Source organism: Pseudophryne corroboree, chromosome 2 (assembly GCF_028390025.1).
Source record: "Pseudophryne corroboree isolate aPseCor3 chromosome 2, aPseCor3.hap2, whole genome shotgun sequence".
In the NCBI taxonomy this organism is placed as follows: domain Eukaryota; kingdom Metazoa; phylum Chordata; class Amphibia; order Anura; family Myobatrachidae; genus Pseudophryne; species Pseudophryne corroboree.
This window is the reverse complement of record NC_086445.1, coordinates 12,436,067-12,461,034: the sequence shown is the minus strand read 5'-3', so window position 1 is coordinate 12,461,034 and position 24,968 is coordinate 12,436,067. Positions and strand designations below refer to the sequence as shown.

General features: G+C 53.2%; 1 protein-coding gene across 1 annotated transcript in view; it reads right to left on the bottom strand.

The window, feature by feature from the left end:
- FHIP1B (FHF complex subunit HOOK interacting protein 1B) overlaps window positions 1-24,968 on the bottom strand; it is a 103,844-nt gene that overhangs the window by 76,143 nt on the left and 2,733 nt on the right. The gene's annotated exons all lie outside the window — the stretch shown is intronic.

Here is a 24,968-nt window from a genome sequence, read left to right as displayed (position 1 = left end):
TTGTACTAGCTAGGGACACTGCTCACAACACTGAAGCCAAAGCAATGACACACGTCACAAAGCTCCAGGTACACAGAGAGCGTGTCTTCCATAACACCTCATACACAACATGGAGGCTGACCGTCCTAGAGAGACAGCCATAGACGGAGCCTCAGGGGGACAGGGTACCCTGTACACACACTACGGAACCTCTGACGTAGAACAAGGCTCTGCGACTGCTAACCCTACTTCTCTTATTATACATGAGACGCAGAGCACACACTCAGAGGAGAGTATCATGGACACAACATAACGGTATGAACATTAGCGCTGTTCCAACACTGTCATTTCCCTATAGCGCGATGGACATTTGGTGATGCCATATAAATAAAAAGCTTTTCTTATATATTCAATATTGTACTCAGTCAGCTGTGACTTATTTCATGATTGGAATCACGGTTTCAAATTTCACGATTGACAAATATATATATATATATTTTTTTTAAATACCTAAGATACGTGATGGGGTGACACGTCATAGGAAACTAGTCCTGAGATACATCACTTGGAATGGCTGGGTGACACGTCATAGGAGGCTAGACCTGAGATACATCACTTGGAATGGCGGGGTGACACGTCATAGGAGGCTAGACCTGAGATACATCACTTGGAATGGCGGGGTGACACGTCATAGGAGGCTCGACCTGAGATACATCACTTGGAATGGCGGGAGTAACACGTCATATGAGGCTAGACCTGAGATCTGTCCCTTGGAATGGCGGGGTGACATGTCATGGCAGGCCAGACCTGAGATCTGTCCATTGGAATGGTGGGGTGACACGTCATAGGAGGCTAGACCTGAGATACGTCCCTTGGAATGGCCGGGTGACACGTCATAGGAGGCTAGACCTGAGATACATCACTTGGAATGGCGGGGTGACACGTCATAGGAGGCTCGACCTGAGATACATCACTTGGAATGGCGGGAGTAACACGTCATATGAGGCTAGACCTGAGATCTGTCCCTTGGAATGGCGGGGTGACATGTCATGGCAGGCCAGACCTGAGATCTGTCCATTGGAATGGTGGGGTGACACGTCATAGGAGGCTAGACCTGAGATACGTCCCTTGGAATGGCCGGGTGACACGTCATAGGAGGCTAGACCTGAGATACATCACTTGGAATGGCCGGGTGACACGTCATAGGAGGCTAGACCTGAGATACATCACTTGGAATGGCCGGGTGACACGTCATAGGAGGCTAGACCTGAGATACGTCCCTTGGAATGGCCAGGTGACAGATCATAGGAGGCTAGACCCGAGATACATCACTTGGAATGGCCGGGTGACAGATCATAGGAGGCTAGACCTGAGATACGTCCCTTGGAATGGCCGGGTGACAGATCATAGGAGGCTAGACCTGAGATACGTCCCTTGGAATGGCCGGGTGACACGTCATAGGAGGCTAGACCTGAGATCTGTCCCTTGGAATGGCGGGGTGAAATGTCATAGCAGGCTAGACCTGAGATACGTCCCTTGGAATGGCGGGGTGAAATGTCATAGCAGGCTAGACCTGAGATACGTCCCTTGGAATGGCCAGGTGACAGATCATAGGAGGCTAGACCCGAGATACATCACTTGGAATGGCCGGGTGACAAGTCATAGGAGGCTAGACCTGAGATACGTCCCTTGGAATGGCCAGGTGACAGATCATAGGAGGCTAGACCCGAGATACATCACTTGGAATGGCCGGGTGACAAGTCATAGGAGGCTATACCTGAGATACGTCCCTTGGAATGGCTGGGTGACAGATCATAGGAGGCTAGACCTGAGATACGTCCCTTGGAATGGCCGGGTGACAGATCATAGGAGGCTAGACCTGAGATACGTCCCTTGGAATGGCCGGGTGACAGATCATAGGAGGCTAGACCTGAGATACGTCCCTTGGAATGGCCAGGTGACAGATCATAGGAGGCTAGACCTGAGATACGTCCCTTGGAATGGCCGGGTGACAGATCATAGGAGGCTAGACCTGAGATACGTCCCTTGGAATGGCCGGGTGACACGTCATAGGAGGCTAGACCTGAGATCTGTCCCTTGGAATGGCGGGGTGAAATGTCATAGCAGGCTAGACCTGAGATACGTCCCTTGGAATGGCGGGGTGAAATGTCATAGCAGGCTAGACCTGAGATACGTCCCTTGGAATGGCCAGGTGACAGATCATAGGAGGCTAGACCCGAGATACATCACTTGGAATGGCCGGGTGACAAGTCATAGGAGGCTAGACCTGAGATACGTCCCTTGGAATGGCCAGGTGACAGATCATAGGAGGCTAGACCCGAGATACATCACTTGGAATGGCCGGGTGACAAGTCATAGGAGGCTATACCTGAGATACGTCCCTTGGAATGGCTGGGTGACAGATCATAGGAGGCTAGACCTGAGATACGTCCCTTGGAATGGCCGGGTGACAGATCATAGGAGGCTAGACCTGAGATACGTCCCTTGGAATGGCCGGGTGACAGATCATAGGAGGCTAGACCTGAGATACGTCCCTTGGAATGGCCAGGTGACAGATCATAGGAGGCTAGACCTGAGATACGTCCCTTGGAATGGCCGGGTGACAGATCATAGGAGGCTAGACCTGAGATACGTCCCTTGGAATGGCCGGGTGACACGTCATAGGAGGCTAGACCTGAGATCTGTCCCTTGGAATGGCGGGGTGAAATGTCATAGCAGGCTAGACCTGAGATACGTCCCTTGGAATGGCGGGGTGAAATGTCATAGCAGGCTAGACCTGAGATACGTCCCTTGGAATGGCCAGGTGACAGATCATAGGAGGCTAGACCCGAGATACATCACTTGGAATGGCCGGGTGACACGTCATAGGAGGCTAGACCTGAGATACGTCCCTTGGAATGGCCAGGTGACAGATCATAGGAGGCTAGACCTGAGATACATCACTTGGAATGGCCGGGTGACAAGTCATAGGAGGCTATACCTGAGATACGTCCCTTGGAATGGCTGGGTGACAGATCATAGGAGGCTAGACCTGAGATACGTCCCTTGGAATGGCCGGGTGACAGATCATAGGAGGCTAGACCTGAGATACGTCCCTTGGAATGGCCGGGTGACAGATCATAGGAGGCTAGACCTGAGATACGTCCCTTGGAATGGCCGGGTGACAGATCATAGGAGGCTAGACCTGAGATACGTCCCTTGGAATGGCTTGGTGACAGATCATAGGAGGCTAGACCTGAGATACGTCCCTTGGAATGGCTTGGTGACAGATCATAGGAGGCTAGACCTGAGATACGTCCCTTGGAATGGCCAGGTGACAGATCATAGGAGGCTAGACCTGAGATACGTCCCTTGGAATGGCCAGGTGACAGATCATAGGAGGCTAGACCCGAGATACATCACTTGGAATGGCCGGGTGACAGATCATAGGAGGCTAGACCTGAGATACGTCCCTTGGAATGGCTTGGTGACAGATCATAGGAGGCTAGACCTGAGATACGTCCCTTGGAATGGCTTGGTGACAGATCATAGGAGGCTAGACCTGAGATACGTCCCTTGGAATGGCCAGGTGACAGATCATAGGAGGCTAGACCTGATATACGTCCCTTAGAATGGCGGGGTGACACGTCATAGGAGGCTAGACCTGAGATACGTCCCTTGGAATGGCTTGGTGACAGATCATAGGAGGCTAGACCTGATATACGTCCCTTAGAATGGCGGGGTGACACGTCATAGGAGGCAAGACCCGAGATGTGTCCCTTGGAATAGCTGCATGACAGGTAATATGCCCCTTGGAGCAGTAGGGTAACCTGCCATGCCCCAATGATTACATCAGCAGCATCCAGGATCTGACAAATATGAGTAATTGGCAATATGAGCATTTACAGAAAACATAACGAGCCCCATGTGTAACTGTACATTTACTTTATACAAAGACTGTGATATCCAGACATTCTAACTCCCATAATGCTCTCGCTCCTCTATCTGCATTAGATTGGTCATTCCTAATATATTATTCCTCCCCCTCCCACCTGCACACCCGAAACTGCCCACTGTGGATGACTACTTACCATCCTGTAACTCTACATGTAGCCGGCAATCAATCAGTCTCCATGGAGATACTGATTGTTCCATTAGATAAAGGGAGCGGAACTCCCCAGCTGTGATATCAGCATTCCGTGTAACCCATTGTGCCCCATTACACAACAGCAGAACCCCTGTACCCGGCAGGTGGTTACCAGGGGAGACGGCACTGCGGCTGGTAAGAGGTTTATCATCTACTTTATTTCATTGAGGTTTATAGGTTTATTAAGGGTGGCATATATTCCTTATTAATATGTATTTCCTAACAATTCTGACATGTCATCCACTGCATATGGCCAGTGTTATGTACTGTACTAAATCGCATGACACCCGGCACCGGGGTGAGTATCGCATGACACCCGACACCGGAGTGAGTATCGCATGACACCCGGCACCGGGGTAAGTATCACAGCCAACAGCTGGCACCGGGGTAAGTATCACAGCCAACAGCTGGCACCAGGGTAAGTATCACAGCTAACAGCTGGGTAAGTATCACAGCTAACAGCTGGTACCAGGGTGAGTATCACAGCTAACAGCTGGCACCAGGGTAAGTATCACAGCTAACAGCTGGCACCGGGGTAAGTATCACAGCTAACAGCTGGCAACGGGGTAAGTATCACAGCTAACAGCTGGCACCAGGGTAAGTATCACAGCTAAAACCTGGCACCGGGGCGAGTATCACAGCTAACAGCTGGCACCAGGGTACGTATCACAGCTAACAGCTGGCACCAGGGTAAGTATCACAGCTAACAGCTGGCACCGGGGCGAGTATCACAGCTAACAGCTGGCACCGGGGTACGTATCCCAGCTAACAGCTGGCACCGGGGTAAGTATCACAGCTAACAGCTGGCACCAGGGTAAGTTTCACAGCCAACAGCTGGCACCAGGGTAAGTATCACAGCTAAAACCTGGCACCGGGGCAAGTATCACAGCTAACAGCTGGCACCGGGGTACGTATCACAGCTAACAGCTGGCACCGGGGTAAGTATCACAGCCAACAGCTGGCACCAGGGTAAGTATCACAGCTAACAGCTGGGTAAGTATCACAGCTAACAGCTGGTACCAGGGTGAGTATCACAGCTAACAGCTGGCACCAGGGTAAGTATCACAGCTAACAGCTGGCACCGGGGTAAGTATCACAGCTAACAGCTGGCACCGGGGTAAGTATCACAGCTAACAGCTGGCACCGGGGTAAGTATCACAGCTAACAGCTGGCACCAGGGTAAGTATCACAGCTAAAACCTGGCACCGGGGCGAGTATCACAGCTGACAGCTGGCACCAGGGTACGTATCACAGCTAACAGCTGGCACCGGGGTACGTATCACAGCTAACAGCTGGCACCGGGGCGAGTATCACAGCTAACAGCTGGCACCGGGGTAAGTATCACAGCTAACAGCTGGCACCGGGGTAAGTATCACAACTAACAGCTGGCACCAGGGTGAGTATCACAGCTAACAGCTGGGTAAGTATCACAGCTAACAGCTGGTACCAGGGTGAGTATCACAGCTAACAGCTGGCACCGGGGTACGTATCACAGCTAACAGCTGGCACCGGGGTAAGTATCACAGCTAACAGCTGGCACCAGGGTAAGTTTCACAGCCAACAGCTGGCACCAGGGTAAGTATCACAGCTAAAACCTGGCACCGGGGCAAGTATCACAGCTAACAGCTGGCACCGGGGTAAGTATCACAGCTAGCAGCTGGCACCAGGGTAAGTATCACAGCTAAAAGCTGGCACCGGCTCAAGTATCACAGCTAACAGCTGGCACCAGGGTAAGTATCACAGCTAACAGCTGGCACCGGGGCGAGTATCACAGCTAACAGCTGGCACCGGGGTACGTATCCCAGCTAACAGCTGGCACCGGGGTAAGTATCACAGCTAACAGCTGGCACCAGGGTAAGTTTCACAGCCAACAGCTGGCACCAGGGTAAGTATCACAGCTAAAACCTGGCACCGGGGCAAGTATCACAGCTAACAGCTGGCACCGGGGTACGTATCACAGCTAACAGCTGGCACCGGGGTACGTATCACAGCTAACAGCTGGCACCGGGGTACGTATCACAGCTAACAGCTGGCACCGGGGTACGTATCACAGCCAACAGCTGGCACCAGGGTAAGTATCACAGCTAACAGCTGGGTAAGTATCACAGCTAACAGCTGGTACCAGGGTGAGTATCACAGCTAACAGCTGGCACCAGGGTAAGTATCACAGCTAACAGCTGGCACCAGGGTAAGTATCACAGCTAACAGCTGGCACCGGGGTAAGTATCACAGCTAACAGCTGGCACCGGGGTAAGTATCACAGCTAACAGCTGGCACCAGGGTAAGTATCACAGCTAAAACCTGGCACCGGGGCGAGTATCACAGCTAACAGCTGGCACCGGGGTACGTATCACAGCTAACAGCTGGCACCAGGGTACATATCACAGCTAACAGCTGGCACCGGGGTGAGTATCACAGCTAACAACTGGGTAAGTATCACAGCTAACAGCTGGTACCAGGGTGAGTATCACAGCTAACAGCTGGCACCAGGATGAGTATCACAGCTAACAGCTGGCACCGGGGTACGTATCACAGCTAACAGCTGGCACCAGGGTAAGTATCACAGCTAACAGCTGGCACCAGGGTAAGTATCACAGCTAACAGCTGGCACCGGGGTAAGTATCACAGCTAACAGCTGGCACCGGTGTAAGTATCACAGCTAACAGCTGGCACCGGGGTAAGTATCACAGCTTACAGCTGGCACCAGGGTGAGTATCACAGCTAACAGCTGGGTAAGTATCACAGCTAACAGCTGGTACCAGGGTGAGTATCACAGCTAACAGCTGGCACCAGGGTGAGTATCACAGCTAACACTGGCACTTTAGGGCACAGATTACATACGGGATATATTAGGGTCTACAATGCAGTTATAGGGTCAGTAGTATCTAATGTATGAATTGCCTATATAGTTTCATTACTGCTTTGCTCTGACCTGTGAAGCGCCATGGCATATGCTGGCACCATTCTATGAGGAGCACGCGGGGGGTTACGATCCAGCTCCCTGGAGAAGTTCTGCAGCTATCCAGGTGCTGGGGATCTCATCTCACAGCAGGACAGAGAGAAACCTGTACAGCAAATGTTCCACACCCAATGCCAACGTGTGCTGCCAGTCCTACCACATACACTGTACACTACAGGCTCCCATGGGGAATGTCATCCCTCAGGCAGCAGCATGGAACTCCCAACCAGCAACCAGACACCGACAGCAGAAACAGGATGATGGAAATACAACATCGCCGAGGAGGAAGGAAGCATTCTGCATTACACTGACACCAGGGGGTCCGCTACAGAGACACCGACACCAGAGGGTCCTGCTACAGAGACACCGACACCAGAGGGTCCCGCTACAGAGACACCGACACCAGAGAGTCCCGCTACAGAGACACCGACACCAGAGGGTCCCGCTACAGAGACACCGACACCAGAGGGTCCGCTACAGAGACACCGACAGCAGAGGGTCCCGCTACAGAGACACCGACAGCAGAGGGTCCGCTACAGAGACACCGACACCAGAGGGTCCTGCTACAGAGACACCGACACCAGAGGGTCCTGCTACAGAGACACCGACACCAGAGGGTCCCGCTACAGAGACACCGACACCAGAGGGTCCGCTACAGAGACACCGACACCAGAGGGTCCGCTACAGAGACACCGACAGCAGAGGGTCCCGCTACAGAGACACCGACAGCAGAGGGTCCCGCTACAGAGACACCGACAGCAGAGGGTCCCGCTACAGAGACACCGACAGCAGAGGATCCGCTACAGAGACACCGACAGCAGAGAGTCCCGCTACAGAGACACCGACAGCAGAGGGTCCCACTACAGAGACACCGACAGCAGAGGGTCCGCTACAGAGACACCGACAGCAGAGGGTCCCGCTACAGAGACACCGACACCAGAGGGTCCCGCTACAGAGACACCGACACCAGAGGGTCCCGCTACAGAGACACCGACACCAGAGGGTCCCGCTACAGAGACACCGACAGCAGAGGGTCCCGCTACAGAGACACCGACAGCAGAGGGTCCCGCTACAGAGACACAGACAGCAGAGGGTCCGCTACAGAGACACCGACAGCAGAGGGTCCCGCTACAGAGACACCGACAGCAGAGGGTCCGCTACAGAGACACCGACAGCAGAGGGTCCGCTACAGAGACACCGGCAGCAGAGGGTCCGCTACAGAGACACCGACAGCAGAGGATCCCGCTACAGAGACACCGACAGCAGAGGGTCCGCTAAAGCAGAGGGTCCCGCTACAGAGAGACAGACAGCAGAGGGTCCCGCTACAGAGACACCGACACCAGAGGGTCCGCTACAGAGACACCGACAGCAGAGGGTCCGCTACAGAGACACCGACAGCAGAGGGTCCGCTACAGAGACACCGACAGCAGAGGGTCCCGCTACAGAGACACCAACAGCAGAGGGTCCCGCTACAGAGACACCGACAGCAGAGGGTCCGCTACAGAGACACCGACAGCAGAGGGTCCCGCTACAGAGACACCGACAACAGAGGGTCCCGCTACAGAGACACCGACAACAGAGGGTCCGCTACAGAGACACCGACAGCAGAGGGTCCCGCTACAGAGACACCGACAGCACAGGGTCCGCTACAGCAGAGGGTCCCGCTACAGAGACACCGACACCAGAGGGTCCGCTACAGAGACACCGACAGCACAGGGTCCTGCTACAGAGACACCGACAGCAGAGGGTCCCGCTACAGAGACACCGACAGCAGAGGGTCCCGCTACAGAGACACCGACAGCAGAGGGTCCCGCTACAGAGACACCGACAGCAGAGGGTCCGCTACAGAGACACCGGCAGCAGAGGGTCCGCTACAGAGACACCGACAGCAGAGGGTCCCGCTACAGAGACACCGACAGCACAGGGTCCGCTACAGAGACACCGACAGCACAGGGTCCGCTACAGAGACACCGACAGCAGAGGGTCCCGCTACAGAGACACCGACAGCACAGGGTCCGCTACAGAGACACCGACAGCAGAGGGTCCCGCTACAGAGACACCGACAGCAGAGGGTCCCGCTACAGAGACACCGACAGCAGAGGGTCCCGCTACAGAGACACCGACAGCAGAGGGTCCCGCTACAGAGACACCGAAAGCAGAGGGTCCCGCTACAGAGACACCGACAGCAGAGGGTCCCGCTACAGAGACACCGACAGCATAGGGTCCCGCTACAGAGACACCGACAGCAGAGGGTCCGCTACAGAGACACCGACAGCAGAGGGTCCCGCTACAGAGACACCGACAGCAGAGGGTCCGCTACAGAGACACCGACAGCAGAGGGTCCCGCTACAGAGACACCGACAGCAGAGGGTCCCGCTACAGAGACACCGACAGCAGAGGGTCCCGCTACAGAGACACCGACAGCAGAGGGTCCCGCTACAGAGACACCGACAGCAGAGGGTCCCGCTACAGAGACACCGACAGCAGAGGGTCCGCTACAGAGACACCGACAGCAGAGGGTTCCGCTACCGAGACACCGACAGCAGAGGGTTCCGCTACAGAGACACCGACAGCAGAGGGTCCGCTACAGAGACACCGACAGCAGAGGGTCCCGCTACAGAGACACCGACAGCAGAGGGTCCCGCTACAGAGACACCGACAGCAGAGGGTCCGCTACAGAGACACCGACAGCAGAGGGTCCCGCTACAGAGACACCGACAGCAGAGGGTCCCGCTACAGAGACACCGACAGCAGAGGGTCCGCTACAGAGACACCGACAGCAGAGGGTCCCGCTACAGAGACACCGACAGCAGAGGGTCCCGCTACAGAGACACCGGCAGCAGAGGGTCCGCTACAGAGACACCGACAGCAGAGGATCCCGCTACAGAGACACCGACAGCAGAGGGTCCCGCTACAGAGACACCGACAGCAGAGGGTCCGCTACAGAGACACCGACAGCAGAGGGTCCCGCTACAGAGACACCGACAGCAGAGGGTCCCGCTACAGAGACACCGACAGCAGAGGGTCCCGCTACAGAGACACCGACAGCAGAGGGTCCCGCTACAGAGACACCGGCAGCAGAGGGTCCAGCTACAGAGACACCGACAGCAGAGGGTCCGCTACAGAGACACCGACAGCAGAGGGTCCGCTACAGAGACACCGACAGCAGAGGGTCCCGCTACAGAGACACCGACAGCAGAGGGTCCCGCTACAGTGACACCGACACCAGAGGGTCTGCCACATAAAGGTTTGTTAGTAAACAAAAAAAGTTAGCAATTGGGCAAAACCATGTGCACTGCAGGGGGGGGGGGGGCAGATGTAACATGTGCAGACAGAGAGGTAGATTTGGGTGTGGTGTGTTCAAGCTGAAATCTAAAGTGTAAAAATAAAGCAGCCAGTATTTACTCTGCACAGAAACAATATAACCCACCCAAATCTAACTCTCTCTGCACATGTTATATCTGCCCCACCTGCAGTGCACATGGTTTTGCCAAAATGCTAACTTTTTTGGTTTGCTAACAACCATTAATAAAGCCCAATGTTAGCTACGAGACTAGTTATTGGATGGATATAGCAGCTTCTGGATTGATGGACTATATTATATTTCACATCTATGGGGCTAGAGAATGGTTTTCGATTTATGTAACTGTATATGTGACACTGCATCCTCGGCACTAGGGTAAAAGTTTTTCAGCACATTAATAAATTCATGCATTTGACTTTTATCATAGATTTGGCCTGAATGTCTTCAGACTGCCATTCATCTACAATGGATTGGACCTTCCATTCCTGGGATTGAATCCCGGACGTTTTTGGCCCTAAATCCCGGGATCGGCCACCATAATTGGGGCGATCTCCCATTCCACTGATGCCTGGTTCGAGGAATCTGGAAGATTCAATATGCTGAATTTCTCCGATTTGCCAATCCCAACCAAAAATTATTAGGATTGGCAAATTGTGTAATTTTAACATGCAGAATTTTCCCGATTCCCCGACAGACCGCCAAACATCGATGGCAGCTGAACTGCGTTTCTGATGGGTAAAGCGGATCAGATTGGGAAATGGGGGAACGCTGACTGATGTATGGGGCCTGATGCTGGTTCTTGTATTGGAAAGTGACTTTATATTACTTCATATAAAGTATGTATATTAGAAGCTATCCGTCCTTTTCCTTACTACTCGGAGATCAGCCCAGCGGCAATATAACTTGCTGCAAGCTCCGGCCGAGGTGTAAGTGTGCAATGTGACGGACAGGATCTACTAGCTGCGAGGGGCTGCCTGTCACCACTGGTCGGGAATGCTGCATCCCACGTTATATGTCTGGGCTTCAGTGTCTGGCCTGGGCAAGGGGACAGCTGCAACCACCGGACGTTCTGCTGGAGTAACACGTGACCCACCGTCTCATTTACACTACACACACACAACATGACACAGCACACAACATCACACTGGAAAGTAAGGAGCACAGTTATTAGCGGTACGATGAAGTAATATAATCTAGTAAACGATATGGTCACTGTAAGGGCACGCTGGTATCTGTGGTGCATGTCCTGCATTATATTCTGCCCGGAAAACTCACATATCAGACGCAGGACACACCTCAGCCTGTGCAATAATGTCTAACGCTGTGCAACGAGAAACAGGCGGTAATACAATTATACATAACTAGGTGATTCATCGCGCCCTACGGGCGCTCTTCACACCGTTGTAAGGGGCTAAGCCCCCGTAACCCTTGCACACCCTTGTGGTGTGCAATATTTTTATTGTATGGAGTATTACCACCAATCATAATTGTGTGAGTGGTTAAATATTGCACAGACAAAGGGCGTGCAATGGTTAAGGGGTGGAAGCTCCTTGCAATGGCGTGAACAGCGCACGCAGGGCCTGATGAATCACCTAGTAGGTGCTGTGGTTGGGGGAGTGGCGGGTGCGGGGAAGACGCGGATGGGATCCGGGGGTGCCGCAGGTGGGGGGAGAGGCTGGTGCGGTGGTGCCGCAGATGGGGGTCCGGAGCCATCACGAGTGGGTGAGGACCAGTTGCGGGGTTGCCCCGGATGGGGGAGGGGCGAATGCGGTGGGAGGGGCGGGTGCGGGGTTGCTGCAGGTGGGGGAGAGGGTACGGAGCTACCGTGGGTGCTGGAGGGTGTGTGTGGGGGTACCCGGAGGTACTGTGAGTGGGGGAGGGGCGGGTAATGCTTCTCCTGCTTCTCCTCCTGTCAGCGGCTAAGCTGCTGTCCTCCCTTTGGCAGTGGCTCCCCCGGTAGCCAGTCACTATTGTTAGCGCCGGTGTCCCAATGCGCCGCATTACAGGCAAGAAGATTTACTCAATAAACTACAGCTCCTAGCAGCCCTAAGGGCCGGAATGCTTTGGTGGTAAGGGCTGCTGGGAGCTGTAGTTTATTTAGTGTATCTACTTCCCTGTAATGCGGCGCGTTGGGACACTGATGCTAACAATAGTGAGTGGGCGGCAGAACTGAGTGACTGGCTGAATCAATGTAAAAGGTGAGAGTGATGCGCAGTGTCAGTGACACTGCACACAGGTCCGGCGCTAGCCGCTCAGCAAAGGGATGCAGTGCAGGAAGGCACCAGGAAGGAAAGGCGTTCTCCCTGCTCTGCATCTCTGTGCTGAGCTGCTGCTGCTATCCCTGCTACTGCTGGCGGCTGCTGTCACACATGCAGCGGCGCCGGCAGCACAAAACCTCCTCTCTCCCTCTGCGCCGGCAGCACAAAACTTCCTCTCTCCCCCCACTCCCCTGTGAGACATTCAGTGGCCGGGCGGGAGCCAAAGGGGGCGGAGCTAGATGGGAATAAGGGGTGGATCTAGATGGGAATAAGGGGCGGAGCTAGACGGGACCAGGCTGCAGCAGGAGGATGAGCTGCTACAGCTTCGGCCAGTCAGACGTCATAAGGTAAGTGTCTGGAAAGAGAGTGAGTGTGTGTATATACAGTGTCTGTGTATACTGTATATATGTGTGACTGTGTATGTTTGTAATGTATGTACAGTGTGTGTGTTTGTGTGTATATATATATATATATACATACGTATGTGTCTGTTGTGTGTGTGTATATGTGTGTGTGTGTGTGTGTGTGAGTGACTGCGACATAATGTGTGTAAGCGGCACTGGTACAGGGGGGCATAACGTGTGTAATGGGCACTGGTACAGGGGGCGTTACGTGTGTAAGGGGCATTACGTGTGTAAGGGGCATTGCTACAGGGGGCGTTACGTGTGTAAGGGGCATTGCCACAGGGGGCGTTACGTGTGTAAGGGGCATTGCCACAGGGGGCGTTACGTGTGTAAGGGGCATTGCCACAGGGGGCGTTACGTGTGTAAGGGGCATTGCCACAGGGGGCGTTACGTGTGTAAGGGGCATTGCTACAGGGGGCGTTACGTGTGTAAGGGGCACTGCTACAGAGGGAGTTACGTGTGTAAGCGGCACTGGTACAGGGGGAGTTACGTGTGTAAGCGGCAATGGTACAGGGGGCGTTACGTGTGTAAGCGGCACTGGTACAGGGGGCGTTACGTGTGTAAGCGGCACTGCTACGGGGGAGCGTTACGTGTGTAAGCGTCACTGCTACGGGGGGGCGTTCCGTGTATAAGCGTCACTGCTACGGGGGGGGGGGGGGGGGGGCGTTCCGTGTGTAAGCGTCACTGCTACGGGGGGGGGGGGGGGCGTTCCGTGTGTAAGCGTCACTGCTACGGGGGGGGGGCGTTCCGTGTGTAAGCGTCACTGCTACGGGGGGGCGTTCCGCGTGTAAGCGTCACTGCTACGGGGGGGCGTTCCGCGTGTAAGCGTCACTGCTACGGGGGGGCATTCCGCGTGTAAGCGTCACTGCTACGGGGGGGCGTTCCGCGTGTAAGCGTCACTGCTACGGGGGGGGCGTTCCGTGTCTAAGTGTCACTGCTACGGGGGGCGTTCCGTGTGTAAGCGTCACTGCTACGGGGGGGCGTTACGTGTGTAAGCGTCACTGCTACGGGGGGCGTTACGTGTGTAAGCGTCACTGCTACGGGGGGGGCGTTACGTGTGTAAGCGGCACTGGTTCGGGGGGGCGTTACGTGTGTAAGCGGCACTGGTACGGGGGGGGGCGTTACGTGTGTAAGCGTCACTGCTACGGGGGGCGTTACGTGTGTAAGCGTCACTACTACGGGGGGGGCGTTACGTGTGTAAGCGGCACTGGTTCGGGGGGGCGTTACGTGTGTAAGCGGCACTGGTACGGGGGGGGGCGTTACGTGTGTAAGCGGCACTGGTACGGGGGGGGGGGGGCGTTACGTGTGTAAGCGTCACTGCTACGGGGGGCGTTACGTGTGTACAGGGGGGCATACGGGGGGCGTTACGTGTGTAAGCGTCACTGCTACGGGGGGCGTTACGTGTGTAAGCGTCACTGCTACGGGGGGCGTTACGTGTGTAAGCGTCACTGGTACAGGGGGCGTTACGTGTGTAAGCGTCACTGCTACAGGGGGCGTTACGTATGTAAGCGTCACTGGTACAGTGGGCGTTACGTATGGTACAGGGGGCGTTACGTGTGTAAGCGTCACTGCTACAGGGGGCGTTACGTGTGTAAGCGTCACTGCTACAAGGGGCGTTACGTGTGTAAGCGTCACTGCTACAAGGGGCGTTACGTGTGTAAGCGTCACTGCTACAGGGGGCGTTACGTATGTAAGCGTCACTGGTTCAGGGGGCGTTACGTATGTAAGCGTCACTGGTACAGGGGACGTTACGTATGTAAGCGTCACTGGTACGGGGGCGTTACGTATGTAAGCGTCACTGGTACAGGGGGCGTTACGTGTGGAAGCGTCACTGGTACAGGGGGGCGTTACGTGTGGAAGCGTCACTGGTACAGGGGGGCGTTACGTGTGGAAGCGTCACTGGTACAGGGGGGCGTTACGTGTGGAAGCGTCACTGGTACAGGGGGGCGTTACGTGTGGAAGCGTCACTGGTACAGGGGGGCGTTACGTGTGTATGCGTCACTGGTACAAGGGGGCGTTACGTATGGTACAGGGGGCGTTACGTATGTAAGCGTCACTGGTACAGGAGGCGTTACGTATGTAAGCGTCACTGGTACAGGGGGGCGTTACGTGTGGAAGCGTCACTGGTACAGGGGGGCGTTACGTGTGGAAGCGTCACTGGCACAGGGGGGCGTTACGTGTGTATGCGTCACTGGTACAAGGGGGCGTTACATGTGTAAGCGTCACTGGTACAGGGGGGCGTTACGTGTGTAAGCGTCACTGGTACAGGGGGGCGTTACGTGTGTCAGTGTCACTGGTACAGGGAGGCGTTACGTGTGTAAGTGTCACTGGTACAGGGGGGCGTTACGTGTGTCAGTGTCACTGGTACAGGGAGGCGTTACGTGTGTAAGTGTCTCTAGTACAGGCGGTATTATGTGCGCTGTGCCTTTGTAAAGTATACGAGGGTGCAAATTTATAGTTTGTAGGGGGACGCCGAACACCCTAGCACTGGCCCTGACTGCACACCCACTGTACTGCACAGCACTGTCACCTTTTACATTGATTCAGCGTCCATACATTACCCTCCGCAATATCACCCACTCTATCCGTTACATTAGCCATCTCGGGGCTTCCAGGCCGGCAGCCCAGGTGCTGTGTTGCGGAGTCAGGGCCTCTGTGGATCTGGGCGCGGCTGTGGCGGGGAGGCACTTCTGTGACATCACGCGCAGAGGAGGCTCCGGGGCTCAGAGAGTATGTGGCGCAGGGAGGCCTATGAAAGCCTTCCGCTGCGCTGCTTTCATACACATCTATGCCGGTGGCCGCAGCAGCTTTTGTTCCACCTGCGCCGCGGCTAGGGAGTGGGGATTGTTGATGCCGGAGGGGGCAGGCGGACTGGCAGCAGGATATAGGGGGTCATTCCGAGTTCATCGCTAGATAAAAATGTTCGCTGCGCCGCGATTAAATTAAAAAGCGGCACTTCTGCGCATGCGGCGCAGTGCGCACGCGCGATGTACTTTCACAACGGCCTAAGTAATTTTACACAAGGTCTAGTGAAGCTTTTCAGTCGCAATGGCAGCCGCAGAATGATTGACAAGAAGTGGGTGTTTCTGGGAGGTAACTGACCGTTTTCAGGGAGGCGTGCCAGGAAAACCGCAGGCGTGTCTGGGAGAACGCAGGGCGTGTTTGTGACATCAAATCCAAAACTAAACAGTCTGAAGTGATCGCAAGATAGGAGTAGGTCTGGAGCTACTCAGAAACTGCACAATTTTTTTTTTGTAGCCGCTCTGCGATCCTTTCATTCGCACTTCTGCTAAGATACAATCCCAGAGGGCGGCGGCTTAGCGTTTGCACGGCTGCTAAAAACAGCTAGCGAGCAAACAACACGGAATGACCCCCATAGGACGCTGCAGTAAAAGGATGTTTCCCCCTATCTCCAGTGCAGAGACTTGCTGCAGATGCAGTGGCACACCCTCCAGCTGCACCTTTTTGTCAGGTACAGTCCCTTTTTTTTTTTTATGGTCTGCACCGATTTTTGGCTCTCCAAGCATCCATTGAAAGTATAGGAAAAAAGGCGTGGCCCTTTTCGAATGTGTATCAATGTTTATGTGTAAATTGTTGGAGGGTGTGATGCTGCAGATGCAGTGGGGCTATTTTGGGGTGTGGACCTGGAGCTGCAGCTCCATCAGCCCCATTGCTAATACTGCTCTGTGAAAACACAGCAGGCAAAGGGCAGAGCCTCCCATTGGATGTAACCTGTGTGGGAGGGCGTTTCTCGCCCAATCAGCTGTGGACTGGGTGTGATAGACCTGCTGCTAACCCAATGAGAGCTCCTAGCCACACCCAACATTATCCACACAGGCACAGAGTCACAGATCTGGGCTATTATATAGGAGATGTTCCTGTACAAGCTACATTTCCCAAAATGTGCCCACCACCCCCCCTGCACAGAACGTGGCATGCCCAGGGGAAGAGCCCCAAGCTGAACAGCACCCTGCAAGGTACCAACCTCCACCAAGCACAGGTATTACAAGATGGAAATGGCAACAGTCCACGCACATATATATACATACATACCCACACACACGTGTTATATATGACATAGAGCTGTCAGTATGTAGATCTGGCACCAGCGGGCACACCTGATGGCATCCACAGAGCGAGCCCATGCCCACTCCTAGTAACTTCTACAGATTAAATCAGGAGTATCTGAACATCAGTCTGGTAACTCATCTAGAATACTGTATTCAGTTCTGGAGGCCATATCTTCAAAAGGATATTAATACATTAGAAACTGTACAAAGGAGGGCAACTAAAATGGTGCATGGCCTACATCACAAAACATACCCAGAAAGACTAAGAAATCTCAATATGTATAGTTTGGAGCAGAGAAGGGAAAGGGGAGACATGATAGAAACTTTCAAATATATGAAGGGTTTTAACAAAGTCCAGGAGGGAAACATTCTCCAAATGAAGAGAAGCAATAGGACACGAGGACATGCACTGAGACTGGAGGGGGGGAGGTTCAGGGGAAATTTGCGGAAAAATTATTTCACAGAAAGGGTAGTGGACAAGTGGAATAGCCTCCCATCAGAGGTGGTAGAGGCTAAGACAGTAGAGCAATTTAAACATGCATGGGATAGACATAAGGATATCCTTACAAAGAAATAAGGATCAAATAAGGTTAGTGATAAAAAATAATATAAAAAAAAAAAAGGGGCAGACTAGATGGGCCAAGTGGTTCTTATCTGCCGACAAATTCTATGTTTCTATGTAACAGGTGCCTGGCACGGCGTAACACTGGCATCAATGGATGTACAGGACAGGAGCGACCAGCACAACACCCCAATCTCATCACCCATAAACCACACAGCCTACACAAGTGCCTCTTGAACCTCAGCGACCTCCATATGACCTCAGTCACCATTATACCTCCTTTTTCACTAGAAGTCTCAAGTCTGACCCGGGATTTGGAACACGGTTCCAAGCCAGGTCAGACCCGAGACGGACCCCTTTTCCACAACGGCGCCGACCCGGGAATATCCCAGGTCGGCGCCATTTACAATGTACACGGGTGCAGTGTCTTCTGGCCGGCGCTTGGAGATGACATCATCACCAAAAAACTGGCCGTTTGGGACCCTCGGTACATGGCCTCGATCCCGTTAGGCCCCCAATGCGATGCTGCCCACCGTTACACTGGGGGCAAGGCCAGCACTCTGGAAGCTGCTGGGCTGCCAACCGCTCCGGCACACACTTTCCCGGCCAGCGCTACTGTCTGCATAGCATGCTCTGTCCCCCCCAACCTCCCGACTGCCCGCGAGACCCTGCAGTAAGGGAGGTATGGGCTCTTAACATACTGTAAACGGGTCTCGGGTCACATGTCCCAGGTATCCCGATTACACTACACTACCCTTACCCGGGTCATTCCCGGGTCCAACCCAGGTAGCTACCTGGGTAGGATTCCCGGGTCACTTAACCCAGGTGTTTTCAGAGGGAGCCTTTTCCACTGCCAAAAAACCTGGTTAAATGTGCGCCCCCGTGCGAGCTAGTGGTAACGGGGTATTACTGTACCGGGAGGTGCGCATTCTGTACACACAGCTGTAAGAGTTGTACAGTGCTTGGTGCCTCAGAGTAGACGTTTTGGAAGCTGGTGCCGGGGTGTAAATACCCAGGGGTCCGGATTGTACAGCGAGACAGAATATCCTGGCGCTATGTCAATAAATGCGAATACGTGAGATAAATACATGTACATATGTAATAAGATTACACAGAGGAGCATAACGCTCCATCGCTAAGGAAAAGGACGCCGGATCTACAGCGCACCTGGCTGTACACATCAGTGGATGACACGTCTGGATTCTATGCCCGGACTTACCACACCCGGGTAGCCCACGTCTCGTCCACATCAGTGAAGACACATGGGCCTAGTAACGCCCTGCACGTGTCCAGATCACCGCACTATAGATCACTGGGCGGCTACAGTCTATAGGCCCGCCACTAATGGCCTGCATGCATTAAGGTCAAAGGGACGGGGTCAAAAGGTCAACACAAGTTTTTCTGTTTTTTTCAACTTTTCCTACTTTACAATCCACGTGAACTATGATTGGAAATAGCGGGGCATGGCCAGGGGACGTGGTACACTAATAGGACTTGTTTGTGGCAAAAAAGTGACAAAAACTCCCCCAAAAAAGTATTAAAAAAACCTATAGATTGTAAGCTTGCGAGCAGGGCCCTCCTACCTCTATGACTGTTTATTACCCAGTATGTTATATCATTGTTATTTCCAATTGTAATTCTATCTTTTTTGTGTCGACCTTCTGACACTATCAACCTTTTCTACTATCTACCTATTCAATGTTGACCTTTTGACCCTGCCGACCGTTGACCTAACAATCCACGCCCAGATCACAGATAGTAAATGTTTATAACACTAATACCGGGAACACACTAGAGCGACGGGGATTCGTGCCGACGTTGGAATGAATCCCTGTCAGCCCTAGATGGCGTGTACACACTGGGGCGACGCTAATGAAGGTCGGCACAAACATGTTCCGTCCTTCATTACCACACTACAGGACGCTAGTGACAACGCTTGGTTGGATGTGCAGCACATTCAGCCAAACGTCCGTCACTAGCGACCGCGGGAGCGCGCAATCCCCCGTACACACTGAGCGATGCAGGCAATATGTCGTTACGAAGCGGCATATCGTGCCGGCATCGCTCAAATGTGTGCCCGGCGTATGTGTGTGTCTGGAAATAGCGCACCTCCCATAGCAGCCACTGATCAGTGTTTCTCACTCCTTATGGACCCTGCACAGTCCATGTTTTCAAGGTATACTCAGGGATAATTAGTACCACCTGTAGATCAATTGTGTTAGTCAATTAACACACCTGTGCTCCAGCTAGGTGATCTAGAAAACATGCATTGTTGGGGTTCTATGAGGAATCACTCGGAAATGAGTGAGGACTCAGCCAGCGTCACTGAAAATGAATGCCCTGTGTCAGAGGACGGATGTGCGACCGTATACTCTGATCTATTACACATTACCCCCAGTGATCCCTACATCTGAATGTTACATGCACAGTGCCTATCCTCAGATGTCACACGTAGGGTACAGCCACTGGTGCACGCAGGGGGGGTTTCTGAGTACCCAGAAACCTCCCTGACAAACCAATTTTTTTTTGTTATGTAAAGGAGCCATTGCAGCGCCCCGTGATTTAAGCCCTGCCCCTTCCGGCACTTGGCTCCACCCCTTTCAGAGAGCTGCGAATCGCGGGTCATATACTCGTCCTGACACACAACTCTATGTGTTTATACAGATATAGATCCGTCAGTGCCTCTTCCTATATAACGTGGAGGCAGACAGAGCAATGACATATGTATATGATAATAACAGCTTCAAACAGGCTTTCAAGACACGCTTCTTCACCAAACCCAGCCAAATCTCATCCTAACCCTCTGTTCCTACCCCATCTGTGTCACCACTGTCTGTCTACCCCTCCTCTTTAGAATGTAAGCTCTCACGAGCAGGGCCCTCTTCCCTCATGTGCTTATCCTTTGTCTTACTTTAATAATCTTCAACTGTACCACATCCAGCAGTCTTCTGCCACCCGATACTTATTCCAGTGTCATCTGCTGATGTAACTATGTGTATTTACCCTGTACTTGTCCTATACTGTCATCAACTGTAAGTTGCTGGTTTCCTGTTTTATTATTTGTTAATGTACTCTGTAATTGGGCGCTGCGGAACCCTTGTGGCGCCATATAAATAAAGGATAATAAATAATAATAATTACTTACCTCCCTACATGGCCCTTTCCAGGAGGGACAAGTGCTCTCTCTCTACCTGGACTTCCCGCTTACTGAGGGACAAGTGCTCTCTCTCTACCTGGACTTCCCGCTTACTCAGGGACAAATTCTATCTTTCTCTACCTGGACTTCCCTCTTACAGAGGGACAAGTGCTCTCTCTCTCTCTCTACCTGGACTTCCCGCTTACTGAGGGACAAATGCTCTCTCTCTCTACCTGGACTTCCCGCTTACTGAGGGACAAATGCTCTCTCTATACCTGGACTTCCCGCTTACTGAGGGACAAATGCGCTCTCTCTACCTGGACTTCCCGCCTACTGAGGGACAAGTGCTCTCTCTCTCTCTACCTGGACTTCCAGCTTACTGAGGGACAAATGCTCTCTCTCTCTACCTGGACTTCCCGCTTACTGAGGGACAAATGCTCTCTCTCTACCTGGACTTCCGCTTACTGAGGGACAAATGCTCTCTCTCTACCTGGACTTCCCTCTTACTGAGGGACAAGTGGTCTCTCTCTCTACCTGGACTTCCGCTTACTGAGGGACAAGTGCTCTCTCTCTACCTGGACTTCCCACTTACTGAGGGACAAATGCTCTCTCTCTACCTGGACCTCCCGCTTACTGAGGGACAAATGCTCTCTCTCTACCTGTACTTCCGCTTACTGAGGGACAAATGCTCTCGCTCTCTACCTGGACTTCCCGCTTACTGAGGGACAAATGCTCTCGCTCTCTACCCGGACTTCCCGCTTACGGAGGGACAAATGCTCTCTCTCTACCTAGACTTCCCGCTTACTGAGGGACAAGTGCTCTCTCTCTACCTGGACTTCCCGCTTACTGAGGGACAAATGCTCTCTCTCTACCTGGACTTCCCGCTTACTGAGGGACAAATGCTCTCTCTCTACCTGGACTTCCCGCTTACTGAAGGACAAATGCTCTCTCTCTACCTGGACTTCCCGCCTACTGAGGGACAAATGCTCTCTCTCTACCCGGACTTCCCGCTTACTGAGGGACAAATGCTCTCGCTCTCTACCTGGACTTCCCGCTTACTGAGGTACAAATGCTCTCGCTCTCTACCTGGACTTCCCGCTTACTGAGGGACAAATGCTCTCTCTCTACCTGGACTTCCCGCTTACTGAGGGACAAATGCTCTCTCTCTACCTGGACTTCCGCTTACTGAGGGACAAATGCTCTCTCTCTACCTGGACTTCCGCTTACTGAGGGACAAATGCTCTCTCTCTACCTGGACTTCCCGCTTACTGAGGGACAAATGCTCTCTCTCTACCCGGACTTCCCGCTTACTGAGGGACAAATGCTCTCTCTCTACCCGGACTTCCGCTTACTGAGGGACAAATGCTCTCTCTCTACCCGGACTTCTGCTTACTGAGGGACAAATGCTCTCTCTCTACCCGGACTTCCCTCTTACTGAAGGACAAATGCTCTCTCTCTACCCGGACTTCCCGCTTACTGAGGGACAAATGCTCTCTCTCTACCCGGACTTCCCGCTTACTGAGGGACAAATGCTCTCGCTCTCTACCTGGACTTCCTGCTTACTGAGGGACAAATGCTCTCGCTCTCTACCTGGACTTCCCTCTTACTGAGGGACAAATGCTCTCTCTCTACCTGGACTTCCGCTTACTGAGGGACAAGTGCTCTCTCTCTACCTGGACTTCCCGCTTACTGAGGGACAAGTGCTCTCTCTCTACCCGGACTTCCCGCTTACTGAGGGACAAGTGTTCTCTCTCTACCTGGACTTCCCGCTTACTGAGGGACAAGTGCTCTCTCTCTACCTGGACTTCCCGCTTACTGAGGGCCAAGTGCTCTCTCTCTACCTGGACTTCCCGCTTACTGAGGGACAAGTGCTCTCTCTCTCTACCTGGACTTCCCGCTTACTGTGGGACAAATGCACTCTCTCTACCTGGACTTCCACTTACTGAGGGACAAGTGCTCTCTCTCTCTACCTGGACTTCCACTTACTGAGGGACAAGTGCTCTCTCTCTCTACCTGGACTTCCACTTACTGAGGGACAAGTGCTCTCTCTCTCTACCTGGACTTCCACTTACTGAGGGACAAATGCTCTCTCTCTACCTGGACTTCCCGCTTACTGAGGGACAAGTGCTCTCTCTCTCTACCTGGACTTCCACTTACTGAGGGACAAATGCTCTCTCTATACCTGGACTTCCCGCTTACTGAGGGACAAATGCTCTCTCTCTACCTGGACTTCCCGCTTACTGAGGGACAAATGCTCTCTCTCTACCTGGACTTCCCGCTTACTGAGGGACAAATGCTCTTTCTCTACCTGGACTTCCCGCTTACTGAGGGACAAATGCTCTCTCTCTACCTGGACTTCCGCTTACTGAGGGACAAATGCTCTCTCTCTACCAGGACTTCCGCTTACTGAGGGACAAGTGCTCTCTCTCTCTACCTGGACTTCCCGCTTACTGAGGGATAAGTGCTCTCTCTCTACCCGGACTTCCCGCTTACTGAGGGACAAGTGTTCTCTCTCTACCTGGACTTCCCGCTTACTGAGGGACAAGTGCTCTCTCTCTACCTGGACTTCCCGCTTACTGAGGGACAAGTGCTCTCTCTCTACCTGGACTTCCCGCTTACTGAGGGACAAGTGCTCTCTCTCTCTACCTGGACTTCCCGCTTACTGTGGGACAAATGCACTCTCTCTACCTGGACTTCCACTTACTGAGGGACAAGTGCTCTCTCTCTCTACCTGGACTTCCACTTACTGAGGGACAAGTGCTCTCTCTCTCTACCTGGACTTCCACTTACTGAGGGACAAATGCTCTCTCTCTACCTGGACTTCCCGCTTACTGAGGGACAAGTGCTCTCTCTCTCTACCTGGACTTCCACTTACTGAGGGACAAGTGCTCTCTCTCTACCTGGACTTCCCGCTTACTGAGGGACAAGTGCTCTCTCTCTACCTGGACTTCCCGCTTACTGAGGGACAAGTGCTCTCTCTCTCTACCTGGACTTCCCGCTTACTGTGGGACAAATGCACTCTCTCTACCTGGACTTCCCGCTTACTGTGGGACAAATGCTCTCTCTCTACCTGGACTTCCACTTACTGAGGGACAAGTGCTCTCTCTCTCTACCTGGACTTCCACTTACTGAGGGACAAATGCTCTCTCTCTACCTGGACTTCCCGCTTACTGAGGGACAAGTGCTCTCTCTCTACCTGGACTTCCCGCTTACTGAGGGACAAGTGCTCTCTCTCTCTACCTGGACTTCCCGCTTACTGTGGGACAAATGCACTCTCTCTACCTGGACTTCCCGCTTACTGTGGGACAAATGCACTCTCTCTACCTGGACTTCCCGCTTACTGTGGGACAAATGCTCTCTCTCTACCTGGACTTCCACTTACTGAGGGACAAGTGCTCTCTCTCTCTACCTGGACTTCCACTTACTGAGGGACAAATGCTCTCTCTCTACCTGGACTTCCCGCTTACTGAGGGACAAGTGCTCTCTCTCTACCTGGACTTCCCGCTTACTGAGGGACAAGTGCTCTCTCTCTCTACCTGGACTTCCCGCTTACTGTGGGACAAATGCACTCTCTCTACCTGGACTTCCCGCTTACTGTGGGACAAATGCTCTCTCTCTACCTGGACTTCCACTTACTGAGGGACAAGTGCTCTCTCTCTCTACCTGGACTTCCACTTACTGAGGGACAAGTGCTCTCTCTCTACCTGGACTTCCACTTACTGAGGGACAAGTGCTCTCTCTCTCTACCTGGACTTCCACTTACTGAGGGACAAGTGCTCTCTCTCTCTACCTGGACTTCCACTTACTGAGGGACAAGTGCTCTCTCTCTCTACCTGGACTTCCGCTTACTGAGGGACAAGTGCTCTCTCTCTCTACCTGGACTTCCCGCTTACTGAGGGCCAAGTGCTCTCTCTCTCTACCTGGACTTCCGCTTACTGAGGGACAAGTGCTCTCTCTCTCTACCTGGACTTCCACTTACTGAGGGACAAGTGCTCTCTCTCTACCTGGACTTCCCTCTTAGTACATGATTGGCGTCACCTGTGTAGAACTAGGTAGTGGATAAGAAAGGTGTCTCATCACAGGTGACTGCAATCATACATGAAGAGGAAAGTCCAGGTAGAGAGCACGTTGGCCCCTATTCAGCTTCAG